The following is a 20,363-nucleotide window of genomic DNA, read 5'->3' on the forward strand; positions in this document are numbered from 1 at the left end:
AGCCGATGCTGTAAGTGTTTTTTTGCATCACTTTCATTTACTCTCCAACTCACATGCCTGAATGTGAAGTGCAGTTATTCATCAAAAATCTATCTGTTAGCACCTTGGACTACGAGATGCTGTTAAGCTTCTCTTGCATCACTTTAATTTACTTTCAAGATGACATGCTAGGATGTGAAGTGCAGTGATTAATTAAAAAAACTATCTGTTAGCACCTGGGAATAGCAGATGCTGTAAGTTTTTGTTGCATCACTTTACTCTAATCTGCAACTGACAAGCTTGTATGTGAAGTGTACAGATTAAATAGAAATCTTTTAGTACCAGGGAATAGCAGGTGCTGTAAGACTGTATTCCATCCCTTTAATTTATGTTCAAGCTATCATGTTCAAATTTGAAGTGCAGTGAATAATTAACTCAAACTATCTGTTAGCACCTGGGAATAGCAGATGCTGTAAGTTTTTTTTGCATCACTTTCGTTTACTCTCCAACTCACATGCCTGAATGTGAAGTGCAGTGATTCATCAAAAAACTGTCTGTTAGTGCCTCCGTATACCAGATGTTGTAAGCTTTTATTGCATCATTTAATTTACATTCAAGATAACATTCTAGAATGTCAAGTGCAGGGATTAATAAAAAAAATTGTCAGATTGGTCTTTGATCATATTTGCTATGATTAGGCAATTTGAGTAAGTGTTTAAGGCTTACGGCCACACCAGCTTGAGAAAGTGCAATCTCATCTGACCTTGGAAGCTAAGCAAGTTTGGGCCTGGATAGTACTGAGGTGGGACTCTACCTAGGAATACCAGGTGCTGTAAGCTCTTCTTGCATCACTTTAATTTACTTTCAAGCTGACATGCTCAAATGTGAAGTGCAGTGATTAATAAAAAAAAACTATCTGTTAGCACCTGGGAATAGCCGATGCTGTAAGTTTTTTTTGCATCACTTTCATTTACTCTCCAACTCACATGCCTGAATGTGAAGTGCAGTTATTCATCAAAAAAATATCTGTTAGCACCATGGACTACGAGATGCTGTAATCTTCTCTTGCATCACTTTAATTTACTGTCAAGATGACATGCTAGGATTTGAAGTGCAGTAATTAATTAAAAAAAATATCTGTTAGCACCTGGGAATAGCAGATGCTGTAAGTTTTTGTTGCATCACTTTACTTTAATCTGCAACTGACAAGCTTGTATGTGAAGTGTACAGATTAAAAAGAAATCTTTTAGTACCAGGGAATAGCAGGTGCTGTAAGATTGTATTGCATCCCTTTAATTTATGTTCAAGCTATCATGTTCAAATTTGAAGTGCAGTGAATAATTAACTCAAACTATCTGTTAGCACCTGGGAATAGCAGATGCTGTAAGTTTTTTTTGCATCACTTTCATTTACTCTCCAACTCACATGCCTGAATGTGAAGTGCAGTGATTCATCAAAAAACTGTCTGTTAGTGCCTCCGTATACCAGATGTTGTAAGCTTTTATTGCATCATTTAATTTACATTCAAGATAACATTCTAGAATGTCAAGTGCAGGGATTAATAAAAAAAATTGTCAGATTGGTCTTTGATCATATTTGCTATTATTAGGCAATTTGAGTAAGTGTTTAAGGCTTACGGCCACACCAGCTTGAGAACGCCCAATCTCATCTGACCTTGGAAGCTAAACAAGTTTGGGCCTGGATAGTACTGAGGTGGGACCCTACCTAGGAATACCAGGTGCTGTAAGCTTTTCTTGCATCACTTTAATTTACTTTCAAGCTGACATGCTCAAATGTGAAGTGCAGTGATTAATAAAAAAAACTATCTGTTAGCACCTGGGAATAGCAGATGCTGTAAGTTTTTTTTGCATCACTTTCATTTACTCTCCAACTCACATGCCTGAATGTGAAGTGCAGTTATTCATCAAAAACTATCTGTTAGCACCTTGGACTACGAGATGCTGTAAGCTTCTCTTGAATCACTTTAATTTACTGTCAAGATGACATGCTAGGATGTGAAATGCAGTGATTAATTAAAAAAACTATCTGTTAGCACCTGGGAATAGCAGATGCTGTAAGTTTTTGTTGCATCACTTTACTTTAATCTGCAACTGACAAGCTTGTATGTGAAGTGTACAGATTAAATAGAAATATTTTAGTACCAGGGAATAGCAGGTGCTGTAAGATTGTATTGCATCCCTTTAATTTATGTTCAAGCTATCATGTTCAAATTTGAAGTGCAGTGAATAATTAACTCAAACTATCTGTTAGCACCTGGGAATAGCAGATGCTGTAAGTTTTTTTTGCATCACTTTCATTTACTCTCCAACTCACATGCCTGAATGTGAAGTGCAGTGATTCATCAAAAAACTGTCTGTTAGTGCCTCCGTATACCAGATGTTGTAAGCTTTTATTGCATCATTTAATTTACATTCAAGATAACATTCTAGAATGTCAAGTGCAGGGATTAATAAAAAAAATTGTCAGATTGGTCTTTGATCATATTTGCTATGATTAGGCAATTTGAGTAAGTGTTTAAGGCTTACGGCCACACCAGCTTGAGAACGTCCAATCTCATCTGACCTTGGAAGCTAAGCAAGTTTGGGCCTGGATAGTACTGAGGTGGGACTCTCCCTAGGAATACCAGGTGCTGTAAGCTCTTCTTGCATCACTTTAATTTACTTTCAAGCTGACATGCTCAAATGTGAAGTGCAGTGATTAATAAAAAAAAACTATCTGTTAGCACCTGGGAATAGCCGATGCTGTAAGTTTTTTTTGCATCACTTTCATTTACTCTCCAACTCACATGCCTGAATGTGAAGTGCAGTTATTCATCAAAAATCTATCTGTTAGCACCTTGGACTACGAGATGCTGTTAAGCTTCTCTTGCATCACTTTAATTTACTTTCAAGATGACATGCTAGGATGTGAAGTGCAGTGATTAATTAAAAAAACTATCTGTTAGCACCTGGGAATAGCAGATGCTGTAAGTTTTTGTTGCATCACTTTACTCTAATCTGCAACTGACAAGCTTGTATGTGAAGTGTACAGATTAAATAGAAATCTTTTAGTACCAGGGAATAGCAGGTGCTGTAAGACTGTATTCCATCCCTTTAATTTATGTTCAAGCTATCATGTTCAAATTTGAAGTGCAGTGAATAATTAACTCAAACTATCTGTTAGCACCTGGGAATAGCAGATGCTGTAAGTTTTTTTTGCATCACTTTCATTTACTCTCCAACTCACATGCCTGAATGTGAAGTGCAGTGATTCATCAAAAAACTGTCTGTTAGTGCCTCCGTATACCAGATGTTGTAAGCTTTTATTGCATCATTTAATTTACATTCAAGATAACATTCTAGAATGTCAAGTGCAGGGATTAATAAAAAAAATTGTCAGATTGGTCTTTGATCATATTTGCTATGATTAGGCAATTTGAGTAAGTGTTTAAGGCTTACGGCCACACCAGCTTGAGAAAGTGCAATCTCATCTGACCTTGGAAGCTAAGCAAGTTTGGGCCTGGATAGTACTGAGGTGGGACTCTACCTAGGAATACCAGGTGCTGTAAGCTCTTCTTGCATCACTTTAATTTACTTTCAAGCTGACATGCTCAAATGTGAAGTGCAGTGATTAATAAAAAAAAACTATCTGTTAGCACCTGGGAATAGCCGATGCTGTAAGTTTTTTTTGCATCACTTTCATTTACTCTCCAACTCACATGCCTGAATGTGAAGTGCAGTTATTCATCAAAAATCTATCTGTTAGCACCTTGGACTACGAGATGCTGTAAGCTTCTCTTGCATCACTTTAATTTACTGTCAAGATGACATGCTAGGATGTGAAATGCAGTGATTAATTAAAAAAACTATCTGTTGGCACCTGGGAATAGCAGATGCTGTAAGTTTTTGTTGAATCACTTTAATTTAATCTGCTACTGACAAGCTTGTATGTGAAGTGTACAGATTAAATAGAAATCTTTTAGTACCAGGGAATAGCAGGTGCTGTAAGATTGTATTGCATCCCTTTAATTTATGTTCAAGCTATCATGTTCAAATTTGAAGTGCAGTGAATAATTAACTCAAACTATCTGTTAGCACCTGGGAATAGCAGATGCTGTAAGTTTTTTTTGCATCACTTTCATTTACTCTCCAACTCACATGCCTGAATGTGAAGTGCAGTGATTCATCAAAAAACTGTCTGTTAGTGCCTCCGTATACCAGATGTTGTAAGCTTTTATTGCATCATTTAATTTACATTCAAGATAACATTCTAGAATGTCAAGTGCAGGGATTAATAAAAAAAATTGTCAGATTGGTCTTTGATCATATTTGCTATGATTAGGCAATTTGAGTAAGTGTTTAAGGCTTACGGCCACACCAGCTTGAGAACGTCCAATCTCATCTGACCTTGGAAGCTAAGCAAGTTTGGGCCTGGATAGTACTGAGGTGGGACTCTACCTAGGAATACCAGGTGCTGTAAGCTCTTCTTGCATCACTTTAATTTACTTTCAAGCTGACATGCTCAAATGTGAAGTGCAGTGATTAATAAAAAAAAACTATCTGTTAGCACCTGGGAATAGCCGATGCTGTAAGTTTTTTTTGCATCACTTTCATTTACTCTCCAACTCACATGCCTGAATGTGAAGTGCAGTTATTCATCAAAAATCTATCTGTTAGCACCTTGGACTACGAGATGCTGTTAAGCTTCTCTTGCATCACTTTAATTTACTTTCAAGATGACATGCTAGGATGTGAAGTGCAGTGATTAATTAAAAAAACTATCTGTTAGCACCTGGGAATAGCAGATGCTGTAAGTTTTTGTTGCATCACTTTACTCTAATCTGCAACTGACAAGCTTGTATGTGAAGTGTACAGATTAAATAGAAATCTTTTAGTACCAGGGAATAGCAGGTGCTGTAAGACTGTATTCCATCCCTTTAATTTATGTTCAAGCTATCATGTTCAAATTTGAAGTGCAGTGAATAATTAACTCAAACTATCTGTTAGCACCTGGGAATAGCAGATGCTGTAAGTTTTTTTTGCATCACTTTCATTTACTCTCCAACTCACATGCCTGAATGTGAAGTGCAGTGATTCATCAAAAAACTGTCTGTTAGTGCCTCCGTATACCAGATGTTGTAAGCTTTTATTGCATCATTTAATTTACATTCAAGATAACATTCTAGAATGTCAAGTGCAGGGATTAATAAAAAAAATTGTCAGATTGGTCTTTGATCATATTTGCTATGATTAGGCAATTTGAGTAAGTGTTTAAGGCTTACGGCCACACCAGCTTGAGAACGTCCAATCTCATCTGACCTTGGAAGCTAAGCAAGTTTGGGCCTGGATAGTACTGAGGTGGGACTCTCCCTAGGAATACCAGGTGCTGTAAGCTCTTCTTGCATCACTTTAATTTACTTTCAAGCTGACATGCTCAAATGTGAAGTGCAGTGATTAATAAAAAAAAACTATCTGTTAGCACCTGGGAATAGCCGATGCTGTAAGTTTTTTTTGCATCACTTTCATTTACTCTCCAACTCACATGCCTGAATGTGAAGTGCAGTTATTCATCAAAAATCTATCTGTTAGCACCTTGGACTACGAGATGCTGTTAAGCTTCTCTTGCATCACTTTAATTTACTTTCAAGATGACATGCTAGGATGTGAAGTGCAGTGATTAATTAAAAAAACTATCTGTTAGCACCTGGGAATAGCAGATGCTGTAAGTTTTTGTTGCATCACTTTACTCTAATCTGCAACTGACAAGCTTGTATGTGAAGTGTACAGATTAAATAGAAATCTTTTAGTACCAGGGAATAGCAGGTGCTGTAAGACTGTATTCCATCCCTTTAATTTATGTTCAAGCTATCATGTTCAAATTTGAAGTGCAGTGAATAATTAACTCAAACTATCTGTTAGCACCTGGGAATAGCAGATGCTGTAAGTTTTTTTTGCATCACTTTCATTTACTCTCCAACTCACATGCCTGAATGTGAAGTGCAGTGATTCATCAAAAAACTGTCTGTTAGTGCCTCCGTATACCAGATGTTGTAAGCTTTTATTGCATCATTTAATTTACATTCAAGATAACATTCTAGAATGTCAAGTGCAGGGATTAATAAAAAAAATTGTCAGATTGGTCTTTGATCATATTTGCTATGATTAGGCAATTTGAGTAAGTGTTTAAGGCTTACGGCCACACCAGCTTGAGAAAGTGCAATCTCATCTGACCTTGGAAGCTAAGCAAGTTTGGGCCTGGATAGTACTGAGGTGGGACTCTACCTAGGAATACCAGGTGCTGTAAGCTCTTCTTGCATCACTTTAATTTACTTTCAAGCTGACATGCTCAAATGTGAAGTGCAGTGATTAATAAAAAAAAACTATCTGTTAGCACCTGGGAATAGCCGATGCTGTAAGTTTTTTTTGCATCACTTTCATTTACTCTCCAACTCACATGCCTGAATGTGAAGTGCAGTTATTCATCAAAAATCTATCTGTTAGCACCTTGGACTACGAGATGCTGTAAGCTTCTCTTGCATCACTTTAATTTACTGTCAAGATGACATGCTAGGATGTGAAATGCAGTGATTAATTAAAAAAACTATCTGTTGGCACCTGGGAATAGCAGATGCTGTAAGTTTTTGTTGAATCACTTTAATTTAATCTGCTACTGACAAGCTTGTATGTGAAGTGTACAGATTAAATAGAAATCTTTTAGTACCAGGGAATAGCAGGTGCTGTAAGATTGTATTGCATCCCTTTAATTTATGTTCAAGCTATCATGTTCAAATTTGAAGTGCAGTGAATAATTAACTCAAACTATCTGTTAGCACCTGGGAATAGCAGATGCTGTAAGTTTTTTTTGCATCACTTTCATTTACTCTCCAACTCACATGCCTGAATGTGAAGTGCAGTGATTCATCAAAAAACTGTCTGTTAGTGCCTCCGTATACCAGATGTTGTAAGCTTTTATTGCATCATTTAATTTACATTCAAGATAACATTCTAGAATGTCAAGTGCAGGGATTAATAAAAAAAATTGTCAGATTGGTCTTTGATCATATTTGCTATGATTAGGCAATTTGAGTAAGTGTTTAAGGCTTACGGCCACACCAGCTTGAGAACGTCCAATCTCATCTGACCTTGGAAGCTAAGCAAGTTTGGGCCTGGATAGTACTGAGGTGGGACTCTACCTAGGAATACCAGGTGCTGTAAGCTCTTCTTGCATCACTTTAATTTACTTTCAAGCTGACATGCTCAAATGTGAAGTGCAGTGATTAATAAAAAAAAACTATCTGTTAGCACCTGGGAATAGCCGATGCTGTAAGTTTTTTTTGCATCACTTTCATTTACTCTCCAACTCACATGCCTGAATGTGAAGTGCAGTTATTCATCAAAAATCTATCTGTTAGCACCTTGGACTACGAGATGCTGTTAAGCTTCTCTTGCATCACTTTAATTTACTTTCAAGATGACATGCTAGGATGTGAAGTGCAGTGATTAATTAAAAAAACTATCTGTTAGCACCTGGGAATAGCAGATGCTGTAAGTTTTTGTTGCATCACTTTACTCTAATCTGCAACTGACAAGCTTGTATGTGAAGTGTACAGATTAAATAGAAATCTTTTAGTACCAGGGAATAGCAGGTGCTGTAAGACTGTATTCCATCCCTTTAATTTATGTTCAAGCTATCATGTTCAAATTTGAAGTGCAGTGAATAATTAACTCAAACTATCTGTTAGCACCTGGGAATAGCAGATGCTGTAAGTTTTTTTTGCATCACTTTCATTTACTCTCCAACTCACATGCCTGAATGTGAAGTGCAGTGATTCATCAAAAAACTGTCTGTTAGTGCCTCCGTATACCAGATGTTGTAAGCTTTTATTGCATCATTTAATTTACATTCAAGATAACATTCTAGAATGTCAAGTGCAGGGATTAATAAAAAAAATTGTCAGATTGGTCTTTGATCATATTTGCTATGATTAGGCAATTTGAGTAAGTGTTTAAGGCTTACGGCCACACCAGCTTGAGAAAGTGCAATCTCATCTGACCTTGGAAGCTAAGCAAGTTTGGGCCTGGATAGTACTGAGGTGGGACTCTACCTAGGAATACCAGGTGCTGTAAGCTCTTCTTGCATCACTTTAATTTACTTTCAAGCTGACATGCTCAAATGTGAAGTGCAGTGATTAATAAAAAAAAACTATCTGTTAGCACCTGGGAATAGCCGATGCTGTAAGTTTTTTTTGCATCACTTTCATTTACTCTCCAACTCACATGCCTGAATGTGAAGTGCAGTTATTCATCAAAAATCTATCTGTTAGCACCTTGGACTACGAGATGCTGTAAGCTTCTCTTGCATCACTTTAATTTACTGTCAAGATGACATGCTAGGATGTGAAATGCAGTGATTAATTAAAAAAACTATCTGTTGGCACCTGGGAATAGCAGATGCTGTAAGTTTTTGTTGAATCACTTTAATTTAATCTGCTACTGACAAGCTTGTATGTGAAGTGTACAGATTAAATAGAAATCTTTTAGTACCAGGGAATAGCAGGTGCTGTAAGATTGTATTGCATCCCTTTAATTTATGTTCAAGCTATCATGTTCAAATTTGAAGTGCAGTGAATAATTAACTCAAACTATCTGTTAGCACCTGGGAATAGCAGATGCTGTAAGTTTTTTTTGCATCACTTTCATTTACTCTCCAACTCACATGCCTGAATGTGAAGTGCAGTGATTCATCAAAAAACTGTCTGTTAGTGCCTCCGTATACCAGATGTTGTAAGCTTTTATTGCATCATTTAATTTACATTCAAGATAACATTCTAGAATGTCAAGTGCAGGGATTAATAAAAAAAATTGTCAGATTGGTCTTTGATCATATTTGCTATGATTAGGCAATTTGAGTAAGTGTTTAAGGCTTACGGCCACACCAGCTTGAGAACGTCCAATCTCATCTGACCTTGGAAGCTAAGCAAGTTTGGGCCTGGATAGTACTGAGGTGGGACTCTACCTAGGAATACCAGGTGCTGTAAGCTCTTCTTGCATCACTTTAATTTACTTTCAAGCTGACATGCTCAAATGTGAAGTGCAGTGATTAATAAAAAAAAACTATCTGTTAGCACCTGGGAATAGCCGATGCTGTAAGTTTTTTTTGCATCACTTTCATTTACTCTCCAACTCACATGCCTGAATGTGAAGTGCAGTTATTCATCAAAAATCTATCTGTTAGCACCTTGGACTACGAGATGCTGTTAAGCTTCTCTTGCATCACTTTAATTTACTTTCAAGATGACATGCTAGGATGTGAAGTGCAGTGATTAATTAAAAAAACTATCTGTTAGCACCTGGGAATAGCAGATGCTGTAAGTTTTTGTTGCATCACTTTACTCTAATCTGCAACTGACAAGCTTGTATGTGAAGTGTACAGATTAAATAGAAATCTTTTAGTACCAGGGAATAGCAGGTGCTGTAAGACTGTATTCCATCCCTTTAATTTATGTTCAAGCTATCATGTTCAAATTTGAAGTGCAGTGAATAATTAACTCAAACTATCTGTTAGCACCTGGGAATAGCAGATGCTGTAAGTTTTTTTTGCATCACTTTCATTTACTCTCCAACTCACATGCCTGAATGTGAAGTGCAGTGATTCATCAAAAAACTGTCTGTTAGTGCCTCCGTATACCAGATGTTGTAAGCTTTTATTGCATCATTTAATTTACATTCAAGATAACATTCTAGAATGTCAAGTGCAGGGATTAATAAAAAAAATTGTCAGATTGGTCTTTGATCATATTTGCTATGATTAGGCAATTTGAGTAAGTGTTTAAGGCTTACGGCCACACCAGCTTGAGAAAGTGCAATCTCATCTGACCTTGGAAGCTAAGCAAGTTTGGGCCTGGATAGTACTGAGGTGGGACCCTACCTAGGAATACCAGGTGCTGTAAGCTCTTCTTGCATCACTTTAATTTACTTTCAAGCTGACATGCTCAAATGTGAAGTGCAGTGATTAATAAAAAAAAACTATCTGTTAGCACCTGGGAATAGCCGATGCTGTAAGTGTTTTTTTGCATCACTTTCATTTACTCTCCAACTCACATGCCTGAATGTGAAGTGCAGTTATTCATCAAAAATCTATCTGTTAGCACCTTGGACTACGAGATGCTGTAAGCTTCTCTTGCATCACTTTAATTTACTTTCAAGATGACATGCTAGGATGTGAAGTGCAGTGATTAATTAAAAAAACTATCTGTTAGCACCTGGGAATAGCAGATGCTGTAAGTTTTTGTTGCATCACTTTACTTTAATCTGCAACTGACAAGCTTGTATGTGAAGTGTACAGATTAAATAGAAATATTTTAGTACCAGGGAATAGCAGGTGCTGTAAGATTGTATTGCATCCCTTTAATTTATGTTCAAGCTATCATGTTCAAATTTGAAGTGCAGTGAATAATTAACTCAAACTATCTGTTAGCACCTGGGAATAGCAGATGCTGTAAGTTTTTTTTGCATCACTTTCATTTACTCTCCAACTCACATGCCTGAATGTGAAGTGCAGTGATTCATCAAAAAACTGTCTGTTAGTGCCTCCGTATACCAGATGTTGTAAGCTTTTATTGCATCATTTAATTTACATTCAAGATAACATTCTAGAATGTCAAGTGCAGGGATTAATAAAAAAAATTGTCAGATTGGTCTTTGATCATATTTGCTATGATTAGGCAATTTGAGTAAGTGTTTAAGGCTTACGGCCACACCAGCTTGAGAACGTCCAATCTCATCTGACCTTGGAAGCTAAGCAAGTTTGGGCCTGGATAGTACTGAGGTGGGACTCTCCCTAGGAATACCAGGTGCTGTAAGCTCTTCTTGCATCACTTTAATTTACTTTCAAGCTGACATGCTCAAATGTGAAGTGCAGTGATTAATAAAAAAAAACTATCTGTTAGCACCTGGGAATAGCCGATGCTGTAAGTTTTTTTTGCATCACTTTCATTTACTCTCCAACTCACATGCCTGAATGTGAAGTGCAGTTATTCATCAAAAATCTATCTGTTAGCACCTTGGACTACGAGATGCTGTTAAGCTTCTCTTGCATCACTTTAATTTACTTTCAAGATGACATGCTAGGATGTGAAGTGCAGTGATTAATTAAAAAAACTATCTGTTAGCACCTGGGAATAGCAGATGCTGTAAGTTTTTGTTGCATCACTTTACTCTAATCTGCAACTGACAAGCTTGTATGTGAAGTGTACAGATTAAATAGAAATCTTTTAGTACCAGGGAATAGCAGGTGCTGTAAGACTGTATTCCATCCCTTTAATTTATGTTCAAGCTATCATGTTCAAATTTGAAGTGCAGTGAATAATTAACTCAAACTATCTGTTAGCACCTGGGAATAGCAGATGCTGTAAGTTTTTTTTGCATCAATTTCATTTACTCTCCAACTCACATGCCTGAATGTGAAGTGCAGTGATTCATCAAAAAACTGTCTGTTAGTGCCTCCGTATACCAGATGTTGTAAGCTTTTATTGCATCATTTAATTTACATTCAAGATAACATTCTAGAATGTCAAGTGCAGGGATTAATAAAAAAAATTGTCAGATTGGTCTTTGATCATATTTGCTATGATTAGGCAATTTGAGTAAGTGTTTAAGGCTTACGGCCACACCAGCTTGAGAAAGTGCAATCTCATCTGACCTTGGAAGCTAAGCAAGTTTGGGCCTGGATAGTACTGAGGTGGGACTCTACCTAGGAATACCAGGTGCTGTAAGCTCTTCTTGCATCACTTTAATTTACTTTCAAGCTGACATGCTCAAATGTGAAGTGCAGTGATTAATAAAAAAAAACTATCTGTTAGCACCTGGGAATAGCCGATGCTGTAAGTGTTTTTTTGCATCACTTTCATTTACTCTCCAACTCACATGCCTGAATGTGAAGTGCAGTTATTCATCAAAAATCTATCTGTTAGCACCTTGGACTACGAGATGCTGTAAGCTTCTCTTGCATCACTTTAATTTACTTTCAAGATGACATGCTAGGATGTGAAGTGCAGTGATTAATTAAAAAAACTATCTGTTAGCACCTGGGAATAGCAGATGCTGTAAGTTTTTGTTGCATCACTTTACTTTAATCTGCAACTGACAAGCTTGTATGTGAAGTGTACAGATTAAATAGAAATATTTTAGTACCAGGGAATAGCAGGTGCTGTAAGATTGTATTGCATCCCTTTAATTTATGTTCAAGCTATCATGTTCAAATTTGAAGTGCAGTGAATAATTAACTCAAACTATCTGTTAGCACCTGGGAATAGCAGATGCTGTAAGTTTTTTTTGCATCACTTTCATTTACTCTCCAACTCACATGCCTGAATGTGAAGTGCAGTGATTCATCAAAAAACTGTCTGTTAGTGCCTCCGTATACCAGATGTTGTAAGCTTTTATTGCATCATTTAATTTACATTCAAGATAACATTCTAGAATGTCAAGTGCAGGGATTAATAAAAAAAATTGTCAGATTGGTCTTTGATCATATTTGCTATGATTAGGCAATTTGAGTAAGTGTTTAAGGCTTACGGCCACACCAGCTTGAGAACGTCCAATCTCATCTGACCTTGGAAGCTAAGCAAGTTTGGGCCTGGATAGTACTGAGGTGGGACTCTCCCTAGGAATACCAGGTGCTGTAAGCTCTTCTTGCATCACTTTAATTTACTTTCAAGCTGACATGCTCAAATGTGAAGTGCAGTGATTAATAAAAAAAAACTATCTGTTAGCACCTGGGAATAGCCGATGCTGTAAGTTTTTTTTGCATCACTTTCATTTACTCTCCAACTCACATGCCTGAATGTGAAGTGCAGTTATTCATCAAAAATCTATCTGTTAGCACCTTGGACTACGAGATGCTGTTAAGCTTCTCTTGCATCACTTTAATTTACTTTCAAGATGACATGCTAGGATGTGAAGTGCAGTGATTAATTAAAAAAACTATCTGTTAGCACCTGGGAATAGCAGATGCTGTAAGTTTTTGTTGCATCACTTTACTCTAATCTGCAACTGACAAGCTTGTATGTGAAGTGTACAGATTAAATAGAAATCTTTTAGTACCAGGGAATAGCAGGTGCTGTAAGACTGTATTCCATCCCTTTAATTTATGTTCAAGCTATCATGTTCAAATTTGAAGTGCAGTGAATAATTAACTCAAACTATCTGTTAGCACCTGGGAATAGCAGATGCTGTAAGTTTTTTTTGCATCAATTTCATTTACTCTCCAACTCACATGCCTGAATGTGAAGTGCAGTGATTCATCAAAAAACTGTCTGTTAGTGCCTCCGTATACCAGATGTTGTAAGCTTTTATTGCATCATTTAATTTACATTCAAGATAACATTCTAGAATGTCAAGTGCAGGGATTAATAAAAAAAATTGTCAGATTGGTCTTTGATCATATTTGCTATGATTAGGCAATTTGAGTAAGTGTTTAAGGCTTACGGCCACACCAGCTTGAGAAAGTGCAATCTCATCTGACCTTGGAAGCTAAGCAAGTTTGGGCCTGGATAGTACTGAGGTGGGACTCTACCTAGGAATACCAGGTGCTGTAAGCTCTTCTTGCATCACTTTAATTTACTTTCAAGCTGACATGCTCAAATGTGAAGTGCAGTGATTAATAAAAAAAAACTATCTGTTAGCACCTGGGAATAGCCGATGCTGTAAGTTTTTTTTGCATCACTTTCATTTACTCTCCAACTCACATGCCTGAATGTGAAGTGCAGTTATTCATCAAAAATCTATCTGTTAGCACCTTGGACTACGAGATGCTGTAAGCTTCTCTTGCATCACTTTAATTTACTGTCAAGATGACATGCTAGGATGTGAAATGCAGTGATTAATTAAAAAAACTATCTGTTGGCACCTGGGAATAGCAGATGCTGTAAGTTTTTGTTGAATCACTTTAATTTAATCTGCTACTGACAAGCTTGTATGTGAAGTGTACAGATTAAATAGAAATCTTTTAGTACCAGGGAATAGCAGGTGCTGTAAGATTGTATTGCATCCCTTTAATTTATGTTCAAGCTATCATGTTCAAATTTGAAGTGCAGTGAATAATTAACTCAAACTATCTGTTAGCACCTGGGAATAGCAGATGCTGTAAGTTTTTTTTGCATCACTTTCATTTACTCTCCAACTCACATGCCTGAATGTGAAGTGCAGTGATTCATCAAAAAACTGTCTGTTAGTGCCTCCGTATACCAGATGTTGTAAGCTTTTATTGCATCATTTAATTTACATTCAAGATAACATTCTAGAATGTCAAGTGCAGGGATTAATAAAAAAAATTGTCAGATTGGTCTTTGATCATATTTGCTATGATTAGGCAATTTGAGTAAGTGTTTAAGGCTTACGGCCACACCAGCTTGAGAAAGTGCAATCTCATCTGACCTTGGAAGCTAAGCAAGTTTGGGCCTGGATAGTACTGAGGTGGGACCCTACCTAGGAATACCAGGTGCTGTAAGCTCTTCTTGCATCACTTTAATTTACTTTCAAGCTGACATGCTCAAATGTGAAGTGCAGTGATTAATAAAAAAAAACTATCTGTTAGCACCTGGGAATAGCCGATGCTGTAAGTGTTTTTTTGCATCACTTTCATTTACTCTCCAACTCACATGCCTGAATGTGAAGTGCAGTTATTCATCAAAAATCTATCTGTTAGCACCTTGGACTACGAGATGCTGTAAGCTTCTCTTGCATCACTTTAATTTACTTTCAAGATGACATGCTAGGATGTGAAGTGCAGTGATTAATTAAAAAAACTATCTGTTAGCACCTGGGAATAGCAGATGCTGTAAGTTTTTGTTGCATCACTTTACGTTAATCTGCAACTGACAAGCTTGTATGTGAAGTGTACAGATTAAATAGAAATATTTTAGTACCAGGGAATAGCAGGTGCTGTAAGATTGTATTGCATCCCTTTAATTTATGTTCAAGCTATCATGTTCAAATTTGAAGTGCAGTGAATAATTAACTCAAACTATCTGTTAGCACCTGGGAATAGCAGATGCTGTAAGTTTTTTTTGCATCACTTTCATTTACTCTCCAACTCACATGCCTGAATGTGAAGTGCAGTGATTCATCAAAAAACTGTCTGTTAGTGCCTCCGTATACCAGATGTTGTAAGCTTTTATTGCATCATTTAATTTACATTCAAGATAACATTCTAGAATGTCAAGTGCAGGGATTAATAAAAAAAATTGTCAGATTGGTCTTTGATCATATTTGCTATGATTAGGCAATTTGAGTAAGTGTTTAAGGCTTACGGCCACACCAGCTTGAGAACGTCCAATCTCATCTGACCTTGGAAGCTAAGCAAGTTTGGGCCTGGATAGTACTGAGGTGGGACTCTCCCTAGGAATACCAGGTGCTGTAAGCTCTTCTTGCATCACTTTAATTTACTTTCAAGCTGACATGCTCAAATGTGAAGTGCAGTGATTAATAAAAAAAAACTATCTGTTAGCACCTGGGAATAGCCGATGCTGTAAGTTTTTTTTGCATCACTTTCATTTACTCTCCAACTCACATGCCTGAATGTGAAGTGCAGTTATTCATCAAAAATCTATCTGTTAGCACCTTGGACTACGAGATGCTGTTAAGCTTCTCTTGCATCACTTTAATTTACTTTCAAGATGACATGCTAGGATGTGAAGTGCAGTGATTAATTAAAAAAACTATCTGTTAGCACCTGGGAATAGCAGATGCTGTAAGTTTTTGTTGCATCACTTTACTCTAATCTGCAACTGACAAGCTTGTATGTGAAGTGTACAGATTAAATAGAAATCTTTTAGTACCAGGGAATAGCAGGTGCTGTAAGACTGTATTCCATCCCTTTAATTTATGTTCAAGCTATCATGTTCAAATTTGAAGTGCAGTGAATAATTAACTCAAACTATCTGTTAGCACCTGGGAATAGCAGATGCTGTAAGTTTTTTTTGCATCACTTTCATTTACTCTCCAACTCACATGCCTGAATGTGAAGTGCAGTGATTCATCAAAAAACTGTCTGTTAGTGCCTCCGTATACCAGATGTTGTAAGCTTTTATTGCATCATTTAATTTACATTCAAGATAACATTCTAGAATGTCAAGTGCAGGGATTAATAAAAAAAATTGTCAGATTGGTCTTTGATCATATTTGCTATGATTAGGCAATTTGAGTAAGTGTTTAAGGCTTACGGCCACACCAGCTTGAGAAAGTGCAATCTCATCTGACCTTGGAAGCTAAGCAAGTTTGGGCCTGGATAGTACTGAGGTGGGACTCTACCTAGGAATACCAGGTGCTGTAAGCTCTTCTTGCATCACTTTAATTTACTTTCAAGCTGACATGCTCAAATGTGAAGTGCAGTGATTAATAAAAAAAAACTATCTGTTAGCACCTGGGAATAGCCGATGCTGTAAGTTTTTTTTGCATCACTTTCATTTACTCTCCAACTCACATGCCTGAATGTGAAGTGCAGTTATTCATCAAAAATCTATCTGTTAGCACCTTGGACTACGAGATGCTGTAAGCTTCTCTTGCATCACTTTAATTTACTGTCAAGATGACATGCTAGGATGTGAAATGCAGTGATTAATTAAAAAAACTATCTGTTGGCACCTGGGAATAGCAGATGCTGTAAATTTTTGTTGAATCACTTTAATTTAATCTGCTACTGACAAGCTTGTATGTGAAGTGTACAGATTAAATAGAAATCTTTTAGTACCAGGGAATAGCAGGTGCTGTAAGATTGTATTGCATCCCTTTAATTTATGTTCAAGCTATCATGTTCAAATTTGAAGTGCAGTGAATAATTAACTCAAACTATCTGTTAGCACCTGGGAATAGCAGATGCTGTAAGTTTTTTTTGCATCACTTTCATTTACTCTCCAACTCACATGCCTGAATGTGAAGTGCAGTGATTCATCAAAAAACTGTCTGTTAGTGCCTCCGTATACCAGATGTTGTAAGCTTTTATTGCATCATTTAATTTACATTCAAGATAACATTCTAGAATGTCAAGTGCAGGGATTAATAAAAAAAATTGTCAGATTGGTCTTTGATCATATTTGCTATGATTAGGCAATTTGAGTAAGTGTTTAAGGCTTACGGCCACACCAGCTTGAGAACGTCCAATCTCATCTGACCTTGGAAGCTAAGCAAGTTTGGGCCTGGATAGTACTGAGGTGGGACTCTACCTAGGAATACCAGGTGCTGTAAGCTCTTCTTGCATCACTTTAATTTACTTTCAAGCTGACATGCTCAAATGTGAAGTGCAGTGATTAATAAAAAAAAACTATCTGTTAGCACCTGGGAATAGCCGATGCTGTAAGTTTTTTTTGCATCACTTTCATTTACTCTCCAACTCACATGCCTGAATGTGAAGTGCAGTTATTCATCAAAAATCTATCTGTTAGCACCTTGGACTACGAGATGCTGTTAAGCTTCTCTTGCATCACTTTAATTTACTTTCAAGATGACATGCTAGGATGTGAAGTGCAGTGATTAATTAAAAAAACTATCTGTTAGCACCTGGGAATAGCAGATGCTGTAAGTTTTTGTTGCATCACTTTACTCTAATCTGCAACTGACAAGCTTGTATGTGAAGTGTACAGATTAAATAGAAATATTTTAGTACCAGGGAATAGCAGGTGCTGTAAGACTGTATTCCATCCCTTTAATTTATGTTCAAGCTATCATGTTCAAATTTGAAGTGCAGTGAATAATTAACTCAAACTATCTGTTAGCACCTGGGAATAGCAGATGCTGTAAGTTTTTTTCGCATCACTTTCATTTACTCTCCAACTCACATGCCTGAATGTGAAGTGCAGTGATTCATCAAAAAACTGTCTGTTAGTGCCTCCGTATACCAGATGTTGTAAGCTTTTATTGCATCATTTAATTTACATTCAAGATAACATTCTAGAATGTCAAGTGCAGGGATTAATAAAAAAAATTGTCAGATTGGTCTTTGATCATATTTGCTATGATTAGGCAATTTGAGTAAGTGTTTAAGGCTTACGGCCACACCAGCTTGAGAAAGTGCAATCTCATCTGACCTTGGAAGCTAAGCAAGTTTGGGCCTGGATAGTACTGAGGTGGGACCCTACCTAGGAATACCAGGTGCTGTAAGCTCTTCTTGCATCACTTTAATTTACTTTCAAGCTGACATGCTCAAATGTGAAGTGCAGTGATTAATAAAAAAAAACTATCTGTTAGCACCTGGGAATAGCCGATGCTGTAAGTGTTTTTTTGCATCACTTTCATTTACTCTCCAACTCACATGCCTGAATGTGAAGTGCAGTTATTCATCAAAAATCTATCTGTTAGCACCTTGGACTACAAGATGCTGTAAGCTTCTCTTGCATCACTTTAATTTACATTCAAGATGACATGCTAGGATGTGAAGTGCAGTGATTAATTAAAAAAACTATCTGTTAGCACCTGGGAATAGCAGATGCTGTAAGTTTTTGTTGCATCACTTTACTTTAATCTGCAACTGACAAGCTTGTATGTGAAGTGTACAGATTAAATAGAAATATTTTAGTACCAGGGAATAGCAGGTGCTGTAAGATTGTATTGCATCCCTTTAATTTATGTTCAAGCTATCATGTTCAAATTTGAAGTGCAGTGAATAATTAACTCAAACTATCTGTTAGCACCTGGGAATAGCAGATGCTGTAAGTTTTTTTTGCATCACTTTCATTTACTCTCCAACTCACATGCCTGAATGTGAAGTGCAGTGATTCATCAAAAAACTGTCTGTTAGTGCCTCCGTATACCAGATGTTGTAAGCTTTTATTGCATCATTTAATTTACATTCAAGATAACATTCTAGAATGTCAAGTGCAGGGATTAATAAAAAAAATTGTCAGATTGGTCTTTGATCATATTTGCTATGATTAGGCAATTTGAGTAAGTGTTTAAGGCTTACGGCCACACCAGCTTGAGAACGTCCAATCTCATCTGACCTTGGAAGCTAAGCAAGTTTGGGCCTGGATAGTACTGAGGTGGGACTCTACCTAGGAATACCAGGTGCTGTAAGCTCTTCTTGCATCACTTTAATTTACTTTCAAGCTGACATGCTCAAATGTGAAGTGCAGTGATTAATAAAAAAAAACTATCTGTTAGCACCTGGGAATAGCCGATGCTGTAAGTTTTTTTTGCATCACTTTCATTTACTCTCCAACTCACATGCCTGAATGTGAAGTGCAGTTATTCATCAAAAATCTATCTGTTAGCACCTTGGACTACGAGATGCTGTTAAGCTTCTCTTGCATCACTTTAATTTACTTTCAAGATGACATGCTAGGATGTGAAGTGCAGTGATTAATTAAAAAAACTATCTGTTAGCACCTGGGAATAGCAGATGCTGTAAGTTTTTGTTGCATCACTTTACTCTAATCTGCAACTGACAAGCTTGTATGTGAAGTGTACAGATTAAATAGAAATCTTTTAGTACCAGGGAATAGCAGGTGCTGTAAGATTGTATTGCATCCCTTTAATTTATGTTCAAGCTATCATGTTCAAATTTGAAGTGCAGTGAATAATTAACTCAAACTATCTGTTAGCACCTGGGAATAGCAGATGCTGTAAGTTTTTTTTGCATCACTTTCATTTACTCTCCAACTCACATGCCTGAATGTGAAGTGCAGTGATTCATCAAAAAACTGTCTGTTAGTGCCTCCGTATACCAGATGTTGTAAGCTTTTATTGCATCATTTAATTTACATTCAAGATAACATTCTAGAATGTCAAGTGCAGGGATTAATAAAAAAAATTGTCAGATTGGTCTTTGATCATATTTGCTATTATTAGGCAATTTGAGTAAGTGTTTAAGGCTTACTGCCACACCAGCTTGAGAACGCCCAATCTCATCTGACCTTGGAAGCTAAACAAGTTTGGGCCTGGATAGTACTGAGGTGGGACCCTACCTAGGAATACCAGGTGCTGTAAGCTTTTCTTGCATCACTTTAATTTACTTTCAAGCTGACATGCTCAAATGTGAAGTGCAGTGATTAATAAAAAAAACTATCTGTTAGCACATGGGAATAGCAGATGCTGTAAGTTTTTTTTGCATCACTTTCATTTACTCTCCAACTCACATGCCTGAATGTGAAGTGCAGTTATTCATCAAAAACTATCTGTTAGCACCTTGGACTACGAGATGCTGTAAGCTTCTCTTGAATCACTTTAATTTACTGTCAAGATGACATGCTAGGATGTGAAATGCAGTGATTAATTAAAAAAACTATCTGTTAGCACCTGGGAATAGCAGATGCTGTAAGTTTTTGTTGCATCACTTTACTTTAATCTGCAACTGACAAGCTTGTATGTGAAGTGTACAGATTAAATAGAAAT

At 36.8% G+C, this 20,363-nt stretch overlaps 22 pseudogenes; all 22 read left to right on the forward strand.

Annotated features, from left to right (window-relative positions):
* Positions 1–699: 699 nt before the first annotated feature.
* LOC145650756 (5S ribosomal RNA) lies at positions 700–818 on the forward strand (annotated as a pseudogene).
* Positions 819–1,610: 792 nt separating this feature from the next.
* LOC145647209 (5S ribosomal RNA) lies at positions 1,611–1,729 on the forward strand (annotated as a pseudogene).
* A 790-nt stretch (positions 1,730–2,519) lies between these two features.
* On the forward strand, positions 2,520–2,638 carry LOC145647995 (5S ribosomal RNA; annotated as a pseudogene).
* A 793-nt stretch (positions 2,639–3,431) lies between these two features.
* On the forward strand, positions 3,432–3,550 carry LOC145650758 (5S ribosomal RNA; annotated as a pseudogene).
* A 792-nt stretch (positions 3,551–4,342) lies between these two features.
* Positions 4,343–4,461, forward strand: LOC145647813 (5S ribosomal RNA; annotated as a pseudogene).
* A 793-nt stretch (positions 4,462–5,254) lies between these two features.
* On the forward strand, positions 5,255–5,373 carry LOC145647996 (5S ribosomal RNA; annotated as a pseudogene).
* Positions 5,374–6,166: 793 nt separating this feature from the next.
* Positions 6,167–6,285, forward strand: LOC145650759 (5S ribosomal RNA; annotated as a pseudogene).
* Positions 6,286–7,077: 792 nt separating this feature from the next.
* LOC145647814 (5S ribosomal RNA) lies at positions 7,078–7,196 on the forward strand (annotated as a pseudogene).
* A 793-nt stretch (positions 7,197–7,989) lies between these two features.
* On the forward strand, positions 7,990–8,108 carry LOC145650760 (5S ribosomal RNA; annotated as a pseudogene).
* Positions 8,109–8,900: 792 nt separating this feature from the next.
* Positions 8,901–9,019, forward strand: LOC145647815 (5S ribosomal RNA; annotated as a pseudogene).
* Positions 9,020–9,812: 793 nt separating this feature from the next.
* LOC145650882 (5S ribosomal RNA) lies at positions 9,813–9,931 on the forward strand (annotated as a pseudogene).
* Positions 9,932–10,724: 793 nt separating this feature from the next.
* Positions 10,725–10,843, forward strand: LOC145647997 (5S ribosomal RNA; annotated as a pseudogene).
* Positions 10,844–11,636: 793 nt separating this feature from the next.
* LOC145650761 (5S ribosomal RNA) lies at positions 11,637–11,755 on the forward strand (annotated as a pseudogene).
* Positions 11,756–12,548: 793 nt separating this feature from the next.
* Positions 12,549–12,667, forward strand: LOC145647998 (5S ribosomal RNA; annotated as a pseudogene).
* A 793-nt stretch (positions 12,668–13,460) lies between these two features.
* LOC145650762 (5S ribosomal RNA) lies at positions 13,461–13,579 on the forward strand (annotated as a pseudogene).
* A 792-nt stretch (positions 13,580–14,371) lies between these two features.
* Positions 14,372–14,490, forward strand: LOC145650883 (5S ribosomal RNA; annotated as a pseudogene).
* A 793-nt stretch (positions 14,491–15,283) lies between these two features.
* On the forward strand, positions 15,284–15,402 carry LOC145647999 (5S ribosomal RNA; annotated as a pseudogene).
* A 793-nt stretch (positions 15,403–16,195) lies between these two features.
* On the forward strand, positions 16,196–16,314 carry LOC145650763 (5S ribosomal RNA; annotated as a pseudogene).
* Positions 16,315–17,106: 792 nt separating this feature from the next.
* On the forward strand, positions 17,107–17,225 carry LOC145647816 (5S ribosomal RNA; annotated as a pseudogene).
* A 793-nt stretch (positions 17,226–18,018) lies between these two features.
* Positions 18,019–18,137, forward strand: LOC145650884 (5S ribosomal RNA; annotated as a pseudogene).
* A 793-nt stretch (positions 18,138–18,930) lies between these two features.
* Positions 18,931–19,049, forward strand: LOC145647817 (5S ribosomal RNA; annotated as a pseudogene).
* A 793-nt stretch (positions 19,050–19,842) lies between these two features.
* On the forward strand, positions 19,843–19,961 carry LOC145648935 (5S ribosomal RNA; annotated as a pseudogene).
* The last annotated feature ends 402 nt before the right edge of the window (positions 19,962–20,363 follow it).

The sequence above is a fragment of the Electrophorus electricus genome, chromosome 13 (genome assembly GCF_041902795.1).
Source record: "Electrophorus electricus isolate QZ-2024a chromosome 13, ASM4190279v1, whole genome shotgun sequence".
Classification (NCBI taxonomy): Eukaryota; Metazoa; Chordata; class Actinopteri; order Gymnotiformes; family Gymnotidae; genus Electrophorus; species Electrophorus electricus.